The sequence below is a fragment of the Ailuropoda melanoleuca genome, chromosome 7 (genome assembly GCF_002007445.2).
Source record: "Ailuropoda melanoleuca isolate Jingjing chromosome 7, ASM200744v2, whole genome shotgun sequence".
In the NCBI taxonomy this organism is placed as follows: domain Eukaryota; kingdom Metazoa; phylum Chordata; class Mammalia; order Carnivora; family Ursidae; genus Ailuropoda; species Ailuropoda melanoleuca.
In genome coordinates, this window is record NC_048224.1 from 122,996,170 (window position 1) to 123,009,660 (window position 13,491).

The window sequence follows — 13,491 nt, forward strand, 5'->3', positions numbered from 1 at the left end:
TTTTTAATAAAACCAGTTACTCTTTATAGAATAAACATAGTAGTAGAAAATATGGTCTTTGGTGCTATACTCTTTCCATGACTTTGAAGATCACGTTCTAGTTGAACAAAATACTTTTCATATTTAGGTATTGAAGTAGCTTTCTATAGCAGTGTATTATAGCATAGTGTAGTATTATAGTCTAGTGTAGTATTGTAGCATAGTGTAGTATTGTAGCATAGTGTAGTATTGTAGCATAGTGTAGTATTGTAGCATAGTGTAGTATTGTAGCGTAGTGTAGTATTGTAGCATAGTGTAATATTGTAGCATAGTGTGGTATTGTAGCGTAGTGTAGTATTGTAGCATAGTGTAATATTGTAGCATAGTGTAGTATTGTAGCGTAGTGTAATATTGTAGCATAGGAGTAGTATTGTAGCATAGTAGTACTAACAGTTGCTGTTACGCATCTTCATGAATTGTATGTGGATAGTGAAGAAATCAGTTCCCATTGAGGGAATAGGCTGCTTCTTTTCAGTTCTAAACATTTCCTATAAGAATCATGATTATTTATTGAAACAATTTTGATACCAAGTATTTGAATTCCGGTTTTTATCTGAATGTCAATTTTATCTTGCGTTTACTATCACCTTGAGAAAGTAATTAGTTTTATCTCATTAAGGAGGAAGCACAATACTTTAGTGAGGCTTCTCAGATTGTTTGCTGGGTGAACCTGGCAAGAAGTTATTTACTATTTTAGTTGAAAGAACATTTATTGGATGTTCTTGTATGTCACAAACAATGGTAGAAACTAGGAATGAAAACTGTGGGTGGGCTTATCCCTGTCTTCGGGAGCCTTTAAAAGGGGGGGAGGATGAAGTAAATGCATTGAGAGACAAATGCATTTAGAGATATGCCAGAGGTGACTTGCCTACAAGGAAGGCTTCCTGGAGGAGGCTGTATCTAACAAGAATGGGGTAAGAAGAAATGGGAATGAAAGGAGAAAGAGAAAGAAGGGGACAAGGAAGAGGATAGAGAAGAGTGTATGGGAGTGTCCCACTTGTCTCATAAATGAAGTATATCTGCTGATGACTAAAGTAGGAAAATACAATATTTGAACTAATCTCTTAAGCCATAGTAGTAAAGATTTCCAGTAGGCATCTTCCACAGAGATTTCCAAAGATTGATCCATTAAGAGTTCTTGTAACTGAGTTCATGTACTTGCAAGTAGATTGTTATGCAAATAACTGTCAAGATATTGTAACAGTAGCCTTCTATAATGAGTCGCTTTAAGGAAAGCAATCCAGATATTCCTAAAAATATATTTTTATGCAGTATGACTATTTTCAAAGCTGAATCATATTCACTATGGATATTTTATTTATTGTCTTAAATCCAGTAATGCTTGACTGGGATGCTGTTTTTAGAGATGCTCTGTAAAAATGAGCTTTGGTTTATTAAAAGAAAGAAGTCAACTCCTCTTAGCTTCTCTTGCTTACTGTGAAACCCTGGCATCTCTCCCTTCCCCCATGTGCTGCACACCTCGGTGTGATGATGCACACTTTGCTCCTGTTGGCTTTCCACATACACGCCTGTTTCACAACCATGCAACTTTCAGCACCATGCCACCTGGCCTTTCAGTAGGATGACATGACATATATTCCTACACTCAGTGTTTTTGTGTCTGACTTTCCAAACACTGCGCTGTGGAGACACCATCTCCCCGATGACACTGTTTTAAACAGGGGAATGAATGAATTTACAATCCATTGTCAATGAACAACATGTGGTTTAATAGCCCTGGGGACACTTGCATATGATAAAAACATATATACATAAAAGGATAAATGGCATATGATAGGATTTGGCATAGATGTATACCTTCCAGTGTTTTTATATCCATGCCAAATTCTATGTTCAAACAATTTTTTTAAGTCTTAATAAATAAAATGATGAAAGCTTCTGTATTCTGTTTGAATCATTGGAGGGGGATCTGAAGCATTGCTTGCTTACCTGCCTAACTGCCCTCTAACAGATACCCCTGAGTATAGCATAGTTTAAAATTACTGCCTTTAGTCATAGAAACAAAATATCATTTTCTAATAGAATTTTAGGCATCTTCAATGGGTTACTGAAACTAATAGCTTTTGATGGAAAGCAAACTCCAAAAATCACACAATCCATAAAAATCTTTTATGTTTAATATCAGCTGTGGTACATTATGATGCATATATCAAGGTGAGAGTGATTGTTTTTATTTAATTGTTTCTGAAATAAACAGGATGTTGTCATATGTTCATGGTATATTAGAGCTGAAAGGAACAAAGAAATCAAGTAATTCATACCTTCAGTTTAAAGATGAGGAAAGTAAAGGACACAATTTAAAAAACATTGTTCAATTCAGGGTCCAACAGAGTAAGGTCAAAGGTGAGTCAGGAATTTAGATTTCTTGGATATTCTCTCTTCCAGTATACCAAGCTGGGCACTGAATCATACGTTGTTATTGCTGGAACTTGTATCTTACAACAGAGGTTTTTCATCAATATTTGTTTGAAAGTTACAACACTAATATTTTGTTTGCATATCATATTTAAAGGTGAACCATATGCTATGAATATCATTAATGTCATTAAACCGCAAAGCCATCACTGCATCTCTAACTTCTGTGCTCTTAGTTGAATCTGTCTTAACGCTACAGAACAACCAGGGACAATTTTACCCCTTAGGCGACAGTCTTCAATGTCTGGAGCCATTTTTGGTTGTCATAACAAAAAAGATTCTAGCCCAAAATGTCAATAATGTCAAGGTTGATAAGCCCACTGTAGGGAATTTCATGTTGCCCTCTGTAACGTGTAAATGTAATGAATGACGCGTTTCCTATACTAGTTAAAAAGAAGCCTAATCTTCCCCATCAGACTGGATTTAAAACTTTAGGTGTATCCCTAGATTATAATATTTCATATTTTTGTGGAAAGTTCCAAACATTTTCATCTTTATTTTATAGAATTTGATCCTCTTCCCTTTTGTTCTAAGGTTTTTGGTTTTGGGGTTTTTTTGTTGTTGTTGTTATTGGTCCTCACAAGAATACCAACGTTTTATCTTTCTGACTTTTCAAGTTCTCTTTGTCAGCTATATCTCTAGATACACAGAAGAATCTGACTGTTGTATTTTAGGTGGGGTTCCATCATAGACCTACACTAGAAGAAAGTTCTGTTGTCTGTTTTTTTATCTTGTATTTATTTGGCTATTCTTATTAATGATTTACAACTTCATGTAATGATTATTAATTCTATTTTGTACATTGAAGAGATATTTTTTGGGACCAGAGAATACTAGCTAGATACTTACCTACCCTTTTGGAGCCTAGGTTTGTGGAGAATATACATAAATCAGCTTATAAACAAAATATGATACAGTAATGAATGTGGCAGGTCTTATAAATGCACATAATATATATAATACAGGCTTCAGCGATCAGGGCAATGATATTTGAGCTGAGACCTGATGAATGAAGTGGGGGGGGAAGTATTGTTTTTATAGAAAGAACGATATGTTTAAACACTTAAGACGTGGGACACCGTCAGTGCCCCACAGGATTTATTTATTTATTTTTAAAAAGATTTTATTTATTTATTGGACAGAGACAGCCAGCTAGAGAGGGAGCACAAGCAGGGGGAGTGGGAGAGGAAGAAGCAGACTCCTAGCCGAGGAGCCTGATGTGGGGCTCGATCCCAGAACGCCGGGATCACACCCTGAGCCGAAGGCAGATGCTTAACCGCTGTGCCACCCAGGCGCCTCATCCCCACAGGATTTAGAGTAGCTTTATGACATAATGTAAAGCTTGATAGATCTTCATTTCATATATATTCATTCATTAACAAACACTTATTGAATGCCTACCTTGAGACTGGCACTGTTCTAGGCATCAGAAGAATAGCTCTGCAAAAAACAACTGAAACCTCTGGCCTCATGTAGCTTCCATTGTAGTGCGTCGGGTTAGTGTATTATTTATGTGTATAGGTTGCTTTTCATTCCCGTGTTTCCCCCTTGTGTATAGTCAAAGACGTGAGTGCAAAATGAGTGTGTCAGTAGACTAAGCAATGCATTGAGTGACGTTAATGGAATATATTTATAAAATCATAAGAATAATGTTTAGTAGAGAAACATTAGAAGTTTATCCAAGAAATTTTGATACCCAGTTCCTAATTCCTCACGCTGCCCTTTGGGATTTCTTTTTCTCTGGAAATATAAGGCTCATTGTGGATGAGACCTTCCCCTTGAAGAGGTTTTCTTCCCTTTTCCATTATAAAGTATGATAGTTGATTTGGCAGATCAGTCTATCAACAGCACTTTCGGAAGGATTGCTTTCTGAAGCAGCAAAGAAATCAAGGCACTTCTTAGAAACATGAGTCCCTGCTCTCACACTAAGACCTGTTAGGCCTACACTGGCCCTGCCTCATGGAGAGATTTACAGCAGCTTCCATTGGGGTAAATATGACTAAAAAATTGAAAAGTTAGTAGTGTTCTGAAAAACTACATTCATAGGAAATTTAAGGAATTTCTAGAAATACAATCAAGCAATTGTCTGCATCGTTTTTTATAACACCTCTAAATGATGGATGCTTTCCAACAACAACATTAATGAAGCCAACTTTGAAATATTTAACTTAAAAAAATTTTGTAATTCTTTGTAACCATATTTCAGATGTCTTGATTTCAGCTTAGTCATGTTAGAATAAAAAATAAAAGTCATTCAAGAAACTAATACTAGAGATAGCGGTTTCGAGGTCATAACATTTTATTGGATACAATCAGAAAATGTGGTGTGGTTGGCAAACCCTACATTGGGTTTTGAAATTACTCTGCTACCAGTGTGTTCCAATCAATGAGAACCTTTCAGCCATGAACTTTTATTGATTTGTATTCCTCAGAGTAACATAAATAGCTTTCCTTAAGTCTTCCAATTTCACTATCATTATTTTATTTCTGAAATCTCTGCTATTAGAAGGTTTATTTATGCAGTTCCTCTTTTGGTTTCCACCTCCTTCATGGCTTGAGCTAAGAGTGGGTACCAGTGTTCTATATCAAGTGTATGTGTGTGTGGGGGGGGGAAGGTTACACTATGATGAATTAAATTATTCTATCAACAGTGACGTTATACTATGAATAGATTAATCAGAACAATACACTTAGCTTTTGAAAAACAAAGTTACTAAAAATTTCAAGCACAAAAGGCAAAAAGAGCAAGTACTCTCACGTCAATTTACACTAAGAACTAAATTTATTCTAATAAAGACCTGGAATATTTCAACCTCTTCTTTTCACTGTTAAAAATATATGTGAAATCTGGGCACCTGGGTGGCTCAGTAGGTTAGCGTCTGCCTTCAGCTCAGGTCATGATCACAGGGTCCTGGGATCGAGTCCCTCACTGGGCTCCCTGCTCATAGGGTAGCCTTCTTCTCCCTCTGCCTCTCCCCCTCCACTTGTACTCTCTCTCTCTTTCTCTGTCTTGCCAAAATAAATAAAATACTTTAAAAAAAAAAGAACTAAAAAAATACATGTGAAATCTAACCTTATATCTATACCGTTGATAGGTGTACTTTTAAAATTTGTGGAAAAGTTTAGTTTCTAAACCATATAATGGTCAAAGTAGGAATTCAGCACTTGCCAAGGCATACTTGCTTCTTCTCTACTCTTTAAGATGTTAACTATTTTACATTGCCTAGAAATGTGACTAGATGTACTAAATACTAGTGCACATTGCACATTAAAAGAGTAAATTGAGGGGTGCCTGGGTGGCACAGCGGTTAAGCGTCTGCCTTTGGCTCAGGGCGTGATCCCGGCGTTATGGGATCGAGCCCCACATCAGGCTCCTCTGCTATGAGCCTGCTTCTTCCTCTCCCACTCCCCCTGCTTGTGTACCCTCTCTCGCTGGCTGTCTCTATCTCTGTCAAATAAATAAATAAAAAATCTTTAAAAAAAAAAGAGTAAATTGAAATATTTATCTTGATATTCTGAAAAATCATTTTATTTTCTTTTTAAATTTGAAAGTCTAAATTTCAGAAAATATGATAGTAAAAATTGATAAGGAAGACTGATATTAAATGCTTGACAGACTTCATCTTCCATAAGGTGAATTTTAACATGCTTTTCTAACTTGTTTCTAGTAACCATGGAAGAAAGCCAAAAAAAAAAAAAAAGATGCAGTGTCAAACTTCATTAACTTTTCAGTTCTTAGCATTATAGTCTTGTATCTAAGCCATGAAATGTTGCTTAATCTTCCTTAAAAATATCTGTAAGATGTGTACTTTCCCACTAACCATTACAACCATGGCAGTCTATATTCAAACATGCATATAAAATCAGTCACTCTTTCCTGATAAGTAGAGTTAAGGAAAATTAGTCCTAATGGAATAAGGACTGCTTGCTTTGTGTACTAATCACAGTACTCTCTACTGTGAAATAATAGCAACATTCTAAATTAGATATATGAATAAGAATCAAAATTGGCAATAATTCCTAATAATGTAAAATTAACATGTAGAATCAAATCTTTCATTAGTGCAACGAAAGCAGTTATTACTAGGACATAGGAAAGGAAAGCAGATTGTTCTTCCTTATATAAATCTCACATTTAGTGGTATTCTGAAATACCTTAACTCTGAAGACATAAAATAAATTCTGTTGCTTTTAAATCTCTGATACATGTGTGAACTACTCTTCAGATGTGCTTTCCTTGATGATCAGTTTAGCTACTGATAGTAGTTTTTTATCTGTATTTGAACATTTTTCTTAGTCTTGCTAAGTTTTAACAATTTTATGGATCTTTTCAAAAGAACAGCTTTTCATTTTGTATTTTCTAGTATTTGTTTTCAATTTTATTTTATTTATTTCATCCATTAGCTGTATTACTTTATTTTTCCCACTTTTTAAATTTAGTTTGCTTATAATTCTTTTATTCTTTAACTGATTTCTAAACCTATGTGTGTTTTTCCAATTAAGCACTTAAAGTGATCAAACTGTTCTTTCAACCCAAATTTAACTCTCCCCCACAAATGATATGTTCATCATTTTGTATTATTTTTAAAATTTTTATATGTCTTTTATGAACTATGAGACACTTATTAAAAAGTATTTTTGTCTAATTTGTAAGTGTTTTGGGGGGGTAGTGTTTTTGTCTAATTTGTAAGTGTTTTGGGGTAAGTTCTACTCTGGTCAAAGAATGTACTATATAAGATCTAAAACTTGAGATTTATTGAAACTTAGTGTTTGGCCCAGCATATGGCCTGTCATGGTTAACTTTTTAAAAATTGTGGTAAAATGCACACAACATGAAACTTACTAGCTCAGCCATTTTTAAGTGTGTAGTTTAGTGGTATTGAGTACATCCATTTCGTTGTGCAACCATCACCACCATCCATCTTCAGACTCTTCATCTCACAAAACTGAAACTTTGTAAACCACTAAATAATAACTTTCCATCATCCCCTCCACTCAGCCTTTGGCAATCACCAATTTCTTTTTCAATTTTTCTCTTTCCTCCCCATGCCCCCCAGCCTCCAATAATCACCATTCTACTCTCTGTTACTATGAGTTCTGTTTGTGTGTGTGTGTGTGTGTGTGTGTGTGTGTGAGTGATGTAAGTGAGATCATGACGCAATATTTGTCTTTCTGTGTGTGGCTTATTTCACTTCACAGTGTTCTCCCCATTCATTCATGTTGTCACAAATGTCAGGATTTCCTCATTTTTTAAAAAATAGAATAATATCGCATTGTGTGTATATACCACATGTCTTTAACCATTTATCCATTGACAGACATTTAGGTTGTTTTCATATTGGCTAGTGTGAATAATGTTGCAGTGAACATGGGTGTGCAGATATCTCTTCAAGAGCCAGAGTTCACTTCCTTTGGTTATGTACTCAGAAATGTATTGGACCACATTGTAGCTTTGTTTCAAATTTTTTTAGAAAAGTCCATTCTATTTTTTATAATGGCTGTAATGATTTATATTCCCCAAAACAGTGCATGACTTCCTTTTCCTCCACATCCTTGCTACTAGTTCTTTCTTTCTTTCTTTCTTTCTTTCTTTCTTTCTTTCTTTCTTCTTTCTCTTTTCTTTTTTTTTTTTTTTTAGATAATAGGCATTCTAACAGGTGTGAGGTGATATCTCATTGTGGTTTTGATTTACATTTTTCTGATGATTAGAAAGGCTGAGCACTTTTTCATATGTCCATTGACCATTTTATATGTCTTCTTTGGAAAAATATCTAACAAGTCTTTTGCCCATTTTTAATTGTGTTATTTAGTTTCGGTTTTTTTGTTTTTGTTTTTTTTTTCTTTGTTTTTTGTTCTTTTTTGCTATTAAGTTGTAAGTTTTCCTTATATATCTTGGACACAACTTTTTATGAAATATATGGTTTTGCATATATTTTTTCCCATTCAGTAGGTTGCTTTTTAATTTTGTTGATGGTTTCCTTTGCTGTACAGAAGCTTTTTAGTTTAGTGTAGTTCCACTTGTTTTTGTATTTATTTTTGCTTTCATTGCCTGTGATTTTGGTGTCCTATCCAAAAAAGTCATTGCTAAGATCAATGCCAAGTAGCTTCTACATGTGTTCTTCTAGGAGTTTTATGGTTTCCAGTCTTATATTTAAGTCTTTAATCCATTTTGAATCGATTTTTGTGTATGATGTAAAATAAGCATCGAATTTCATTCTTTTGTGTATGAAGGTCCAGTTTCCCCAGTACCATTTTTGAAGAAACTATGTTTTCCCCATGATGAATATTTTGCACAAGAAAACATCGTGCATTTTGCATTCATTTGATGTAGTTTGTGAATGTCAATAAGGTTAAGGTGATTGATAATGTGGTTTAAATGTTCTGTAACTAAACATATATATATATGCACATATATATGACTATATATATATATAGTCAGTAAGCAGATTGTTCCTATCAATTATGGACAAAAAGATGTTCAAATCTTCAGCTATGATTGTCAACTTATCTATTTCTCCCTTTAGTATTGTTCAATTTTCTGCATGTATTTTAAAGCTGTATTATTAGGTGGATACATATTTTAGAATATTATTGCTTTTTTAATGAACTATTTAATAATTATGAAGTGTCCCTCATTTTATCTGGCAATGCACCCTTCTTTTCAGTATATATTGTCTTCTTTTATAGTCATAAAAGCTTTCTAATGCTCACTGCCAGCACGGGCATAGTCTTTTTCTCTCCATATGTTTACTTTCAACATATCTGTGTCTTTATATTAAAAATGTATTTCTGGTAGACAGCATTTAGTTGGATCTTACATTTTTATTCAGTATAACAATCTGCCTTTTAATTGGATTATTAGTTCATGTGTATTAAATAAATTGACATATGCATTGTATATTTGGTCATTCTGTCTTTATATGTATAACTATCTATATCTATTTGGGTTAAATGAAACATAGTGCTAGCATTTTCTTCTACTTGTCCAATCTGATTTGTTTATTTGTTCATTTTTATTTCTTTTCTATCCTTATTTCTGTTTTATTAAATTTTTAGTATTCATTTTTAATTTATTGCCTAGGTAGTTGCACATCTTTGTATTATTTATTATTAAATAATTTTTATTGATTATAACAGTCTCCAACTTATCCTTAACTAATTTAAATTCTGCTTAGTGGTAGTTTTTTTTGCTATTTCACATATAACGTAGAAAACTGATAAAAGAGTACATTTCCTTTATTCCTTCCCCCTCCTTTGTGGTATTTTTTTTGTGATATAATTTTACTATACACATCATAAACCCCACCATAAAATGTTATTTTTATTATAAACAGTCAGTTGCCTTTCGAAGAAATTAAGAGATAAAAGGCCTAGTCTTGTATTTGCTGTCATACGTATCACTTCTCTGCTCTTCATTTCTTCTAGATTGAAGTTTTTGTTTGCTTTCATTTCCCTTCAGCTTGAAAAACTTTCACTAGCATTTCTTATATTGCAGGATTGCTGGTGACAAATTAACCTATTTTTTTTTCTGAAAATGTCTGAATTTTACCTTTCTCTATGAAATATCTTTTTAACTGTATATAGAAATCTGAGTTTACATTTTTTCCTTTCATCTTGTTTCACTGTATTTTGGCCACATTTTTTTAATTAGAAAAAAGCCCTCATTGATATTGTGGATTTCTTATATAAATATTTCTTTATTTCTCATGTTTCTTTTAAGGTCTGTGTATGCTTGGCTTTTACCAGATTGAGGATGATGTTTACAGGTTTTTTTTCTCTCTGTACTTTTTCTTCTTAAACTTTGCTGAGAATCTTGGATCCTAAGCCGTTGGATATTAAGCTGCCAACTTGATGATCCATCATCCCCAAATACTTTAGTAGAGAGATTCCCAACCCAGGAGCAATTTTGCCCCCTAGAGAACATTTAATGATCTATGGTAACATTCTTGGTTATATACCTGGAATTGGAGGTGGAAAAAAAGAGGGGGGGGTGCTACTGGCATTTGCCCAATATCCTATAATTCATAGGAAACCCCCACAACAAAGAATTAACATGGCCCAAAATGTCAATAAGGATAGTGCCAAGGTTGAAGATCCTTGCCTTAGTTTATATATCCTACAAATATATACATGTATGTTTTATATATTTTTACTCATTTATATATAATACAAAAGGACTATATTTAATATTTATATTATAGAATAGTATGTACATTTATCATATTATATATTTATATACTATCATATAATACATACATGCATATATATACAATACATGCTTAATACAATCATCAAAAACAGGAAATTAACATTAATATGCTCCTGCTGTCTAATCCTCAGACTTCCATTGAAGTTTCAACAATAGTCCCCAAAATAGCAAAAAGACCAAGTTCAGAATCATGCATTGCCTTTAACTGTCAAGTGTTTTAGTGTCCTTGTGTCAGGAAGAGACCTTCAAACTCTCCTTAACTTGGCCGGTGTTTGGCCAGTGCTTTCTCTTCCATCTGGCCAGTGCTTTCTCTTCCATTTTTCTCTTTTCCTTCCTTCCTTCTTTTCTTACTTTCCTTCTGGAGAATACCTCCATTTAGTTTTTCTGATCTTTTCTTGTGATTAGATTCAGATGATACATTTTTTTTTAAGATTTTATTTATTTAGAGAGAACACATGTGGGGGGGAGGGGCTGAGGGAGAGGGAGAAAGATTCTCAGGCAGACTCCCCGCAGAGTGCAGAGCCTGAAGGGCTTGATCTTACAACCCTGAGATCATGTCAGGTGATACATTTTGACAAGAATATTATAGAACCGATGCTGCATTTTTCCATTGCATTCTATCGGGTGGTGCATGATTTCAGTTTATCTCATTAGCGATGATGCTTATTTTGACAGGTTGATCCAAGTGGTATCTGCCAGTTTTCCACGCCCTTACTCTCTATTGCCAGACTCTGTTCTCTTATTTTACATCAGTTGTCTTAAGAGACAAGAGAATTTTATCTGTTTCTTTACCCACTTTTATCTATTATCTCAAGCAGATAGTTTTATTCCTTACTGTACTTATAGTTATTGTACCTGGTGCAAAACCCAAACATATGTGTTGTTGGCAACTGAATCTTTTCTTTGGATACAAAATTGTCTTCCTTTATGGTTTTTCTCTGTAGTGATACCACCAACTCCCTAGTTGTTCAGGCTGAGGCTTCCCACAGGGACTGACTGAAGCCCTTGCGTCTCCTCTCATTATATAGCCTATTATATTGGAGAACTAGAGATATACCAAGAGGTTAACAAGTTCTTCTGGTTAGGATATGAGAAGGATTCAAAGCAAGGAGACAAACAGTGAGGGATCAAAGTGGAAACACTTTTTTGGCACAGACTCACCTGGCTCCACCTCTCTTTTCAATGAGTGATTGGAAAAATTCCATCTTTGGATAGAGTTAGTTTCTGTTACATAAAAAAAGGAAATGCCTGTAGGTCACAATCATAGAAGAGAAAACATCATGCCTTATAAAGATAACTACAGGAAGCAGAAATGAAGTGTAGAGAACATTGACTTTGTGCTATCTTTTATTTTATTTTTTTTAAGGAAGAGTAAGAAACACAGATGGGATGAAAAGACAACAGTATAAAATGTTTAGAATAAAGCATAGTGAGCAAGGAACATTAAGAAGATGAATGGCAGAATTTTCAGATATGCAAAGCCTTGGATGCTAAGCCGCTTTTGTTACTATTCCTGAAAGATTTATGTAAAGTCATTTTTTTAGGCAATTAAGCACATGAACCGAAAACTAAACTTTTGGGGAATAGAAATATAAATGTTCTGTCAAGAAAGCACAGGAATAATTCTAAATCAAGACTAATTCTAATTATTTCTCTAATCATACACTATAAATATGAATCAGAATGTGATTGTTATAAGAGAAGATATATGATCTAAAAATAATAATTTAACTCCAAAATCCTGCAGTTGGCAGGAAGAAACATGAGTGAAAGTAAATTTTTAAAAATTCTTCTTACATAGAGGATATAAGATATATTTGTTTGTCCATTGTGCAAACAAGGAAATATACATGTAAGTATTTCTAAAGCTTTAAAGTATTTAAGTGAGAACATGTACATTCTAGATTATAATGAGAAATGACATAGAATTAATTCAGCAAAATACGGCAAAGATAAAAAAAACAAAAATATTAAAAATAAGGTGTCAAAATTAAAGCTAAATATATCATTTAGGAGAGTAATTTTAATGGATAATTAATCTCAATTGGATAAAAAAAAACTTAAAACTGAATATATGTTAATATGAGAAAACAAAGAGATTTAGAGAATTTTAAAGAAAGAAAATGGAAAAAAAAAAGATGCACTAGGTAGATCGAAGCAAAATGACAATAGCGTTTGGAATATTAAAATTAAATAGTATAATGCAATCTTAAAAGCATTAAGAAACAATGGGTCACTCTTTATTGATGAAGTGTGCAACTAGCAATAAAATCATACCAGCACTCAAGCACTTTTATGTGCGAAGTAATATGTCCTTTAATGTCATATACCACTTAAAAAAAGAAGTGTTAATAGACGGTGTATAGGAGCAAAACATTTAAATAGTAATAAGAGCTGTAAATGCGCTGCTCAGTTTTTCCTATGCCAAGAAGACAAATATATAAATGGATGCAGAGAAGCTAGATGATATAATAATAACTAGTGTTGATTAAACAGTTAACTTAATATCCTCCAAACATATATTGTAACAAAGAGTGTCCCCCGATATATATATAATATGCTTACATATTGAACCTCTGCCCATATGTTAGTAGAAAATACAGAAGTCATGTATCCAGTCACACCCAAATATAAAATAAAATAAATTTATAAAAAAAGAATAACTTCCTAAGGAAAAAAAAGAGATGAGAATAAAGATTTTGATATATGAATATCAACTACTACATTCTTTATAATACCAAAATAAGTAACCAAAATGTTTGATTAAAAACAGATTTTACTGCTGTTACTATTTGTCATCTAGCAGT

The 13,491-nt window shown here is 33.4% G+C and overlaps 1 protein-coding gene across 1 annotated transcript in view; it reads left to right on the forward strand.

Annotated features, from left to right (window-relative positions):
* The window catches only part of GPC5 (glypican 5), a 1,313,037-nt gene that overhangs the window by 367,846 nt on the left and 931,700 nt on the right, over nt 1-13,491 (forward strand). The window lies entirely within an intron of this gene.